This window comes from Schistocerca cancellata, chromosome 1 (assembly GCF_023864275.1).
Source record: "Schistocerca cancellata isolate TAMUIC-IGC-003103 chromosome 1, iqSchCanc2.1, whole genome shotgun sequence".
Taxonomy (NCBI): domain Eukaryota; kingdom Metazoa; phylum Arthropoda; class Insecta; order Orthoptera; family Acrididae; genus Schistocerca; species Schistocerca cancellata.
The window spans coordinates 1,070,465,879-1,070,469,656 of NC_064626.1; positions in this window are offsets into that span (position 1 = coordinate 1,070,465,879).

The window sequence follows — 3,778 nt, forward strand, 5'->3', positions numbered from 1 at the left end:
GTTCAACGTGACAGAAGTGCAACCCTACAGCAAATTGCTGCAGATTTCAGTGCTGGGGCCATCAACAAGTGTCAGAGTGTGAAGCATTCAACGAAACATCATCGATATGGGCTTTCGGAGACGATGGTCCACCCGTGTACCCTTGTTGACTGCACGACACAAACTTTTACGCCTCGCCTGGGCCCGTCAACACCGACATTGGACTGTTGATGACTGGAAACATGTTGCCTGGTCGGCCGAGTCTCATTTCAAATTGTATCGAGCGGATGGTCGTGTACGGGTATGGAGACACCCTCATGAATCCATGGACCCTGCATGTCAGCATGGGACTGTTCAAGCTAGTGGAGGCTCTGTACTGGTGTGGGGCGTGCGCAGCTGACAGGTGACATGTGTGTAAGCATCCTGTCTGGTCACCTGCACCCATTCATGTCCATTATACATTCCGGCGGTCTTTAGGCAATTCCAGCCGGACAATGCGACACTACACAAATCCAGAATTGCTACAGAGTGGCTCCAGGAACACTCTTCTGAGTTTAAACACTTCCACTGGCCACCAGACTCTCCAGACATGAATATTATTGAGCATATCTGGGATGTCTTGCAACATGCTGTTCAGAAGTGATCTCCACTCCCTCGTACTTTTACGGATTTATGGGCAGCTCTGCAGGATTCATGGCGTCGGTTCCCTCCAGCACTACTTCAGCCATGAGTCGAGTCCATGCCAGGTGCTCGCTTGGGCCCTACATGATATTAGGCAGGAATACTAATTTCTTTGGCTCTTCAGTGTATAAGGATTTCGTGGTTTTTAGGGTTCTGTACCTCAACCGGCAAAAACGGAACCCGTACAGGATCACATTGTTGTCCGTCTGTCTGTCTGTCCGTCTGTTAAAAACTCTTTGTCTCAGGAACGGGCAGACAATTAAAGTTGAAATTTGTGTCACGTACTAAGGTCCATGATCTCTTGTCGATGAAAAAATTGAATCATCTAAGCCAATACAGTCTGAAGATACAGCCATTTTGTCACATATTTTGACACTCGCAAACTCACTCGTCTAGACCTATAGAGTACTTCTTCATCTACATCTATCTGCATCTACATGGATACTCTGCAAATCGCGTGTAAGTCTCTGGCAGCGGGTTCATCGAACCACCTTCACAATTCTCTATTATTCCAATCTCGTGTAACGCGCGGAAAGAACGAAAACCTATGTCTTTCCGTACGAGGTCTGATTTCCCTTATTTTATCATGTTGATCGTTTCTCCCTATGTAGGTCGACGTCAACAAAATATTTTCGCATTCGGAGGAGAATGCTGGTGATTGGAATTTCGTGAGGAGATTTCTCCACAACGAAACACACCTTTGTTTTATGATGTCCTTCCCAAATTCTGTATCATTTCAGTGACACTCCCTCCCCTATTTCGCGATAATACAACACGTGCTGCCCTTCTTTGAACTTTTTCGATGTACTCCGTCAATTCTATCTGGTAAGGATCCTACACCGCGCAGCAGTTTTCTAAATAAGGATGGACAAGCGTAGTGTAGGCATTCTTCAGTAGATCTGTTACAGTTTCTGAGTGTCCTGCCAATAAAACGCGGTCTTTAGTTAGCTTTCCCCACAACATTTTCTGTGTGTTCCTTCCAATTTAAGTTGTTCGTAACTGTAATTCCTAGGTATTTAGTTGAATTTACGGCCTTTAGATTTGACTGATTTATCGTGTAACCGAAGTTTAACGGATTCGTTTTAGCACTCACTTGGATGACTTCACACTTTTCGTTATTTAGCATCAATTGCCAATTTTCGCACCATACAGACATTTCTTCTAAACCGTTTTGCTACTTGTTTTGATCTTCTAATGACTTTTTCCCCGTTGTTATTCAATCTGTATATTGGGCAAGCTGTAAAGTAAAAAAAAGAAAAAATCTGAGTAGGTATTAAAATCCTTGGAGAGGTTTGCCGATGACGTTGTAATTCTGTCAGAGACAGCAAAGGACTTGGAAGAGCAGTTGAACGGAATGGATAGTGTCTTGAAAGGAGGATATAAGATGAACATCAACAAAAGCAAAACGAGGATAATGGAATGTAGTCGAATTAAGTCGGGTGATGCTGAGGGAATTAGATTAGGAAATGAGACACTTAAAGTAGTAAATGAGTTTTGCTATTTGGGGAGCAAAATAACTGATGATGGTCGAAGTAGAGAGGGTATAAAATGTAGACTGGCAATGGCAAGGAAAGCGTTTCTGAAGAAGAGAAATTTGTTAATATCGAGTATAGATTTAAGTGTAGGGAAGTCGTTTCTGAAAGTATTTGTATGGCGTGTAGCCATGTGGAAGTGAAGCGTGGACGATAAATAGTTTGGACAAGAAGAGAATAGAAGCTTTCGAAATGTGGTGCTACAGAAGAATGCTGAAGATTAGATGGGTAGATCACATAACTAATGAGGAGGCATTGAATAGAATTGGGGAGAAGAGGAGTTTGTGGCACTATTTGACTAGAAGAAGGGATCGGTTGGTAGGACACGTTCTGAGGCATCAAGGGATCACCAATTTAATATTGGAGGTCAGCATGGAGGGTAAAAATCGTAGAGGGAGACCAAGAGATGAATACACTTAGCAGATTCAGAAGGATGTAGATTGCAGTAGGTACTGGGAGATGAAGAAGCTTGCACAGGATAGAGTTACATGGAGAGCTGCATCAAACCGGTCTCAGGACTGAAGACCACAACAACAACAACAACAACAACAATGACTTTACTAGACGATTAACGACAGCATCTTCTGCAAACAGCCTAAATCGGCTGTTCAGATTGTATCCCAAATCGTTTATATAGATAAGGAACAGCGAAGGGCCTATAATGCTATCTTGGGGAACGCCAGAAATCACTTCTGTCTTACTCGAAGACTTTCCGTCAATTACTACGAACTGTGACCTCTCTGACAGGAAATCACGAGTCCGGTCACATAACTGAGACGATATTCCATAAGCACGCAATTTCACTACAAGCCGCTTGTGTGGTACGGTGTCAAGAGCCTTCCGGAACTGTGCAACTTTCCAGTCTTTAGGTACGGATCTTTCGTAGAGCGAACGGTTGTAAATGATTGTTAAGTATGGAGCTATTGCATCAGCATACTCTGAAAGGAACCTAATTGGTATACAGTCTGGTCCAGAATACTTGTTTTTATTAAGTGATTTAAGTTGCTTCACTACTCTGAGGATATCTATTTCTACGTTACTCACGTTGGCAGCGAATTCTGGAATATATACTTCGTCTTCTTCTGTGAAGGCATTTCGGAAGGCTGTGTTTAGTAACTCTAGTTGAACTATGATCATGAACTTTACTAGAAGAAAAGTTTCACCGTAAAACTAAAGGATAAAAAACGAAAATTGGCAATTTGTATTTATGTCAAAAGAAAAAAATATTTTTTGACATTTGTTATCCGACTATCTATCGACCCTCCCATCCGTTAAGGCCCCTTTTTGTCAGGAATGGGTAGACGTCTCAAGCTCAGATTTATGTCATATATCAAGATCTATAGTCCTTTGGCGATGTAATAAATATAAGCTGCTATGTCAATGAAATCAAAAGATACGGCCACTTATGTCACATATTTTGATACTCGGAAACCCACTCATCAAAACCTATAGGATACTACGCGTTGGTCTAGAATCACGAAATTTGGAAACAAGCAAGGTTTCACAATACCAAGTAACGGCAAAAAATCAGAAAATTGTTAATTTGTAATTATACCACATGAAAAAATTTTGTCGTTTGTTGTCAG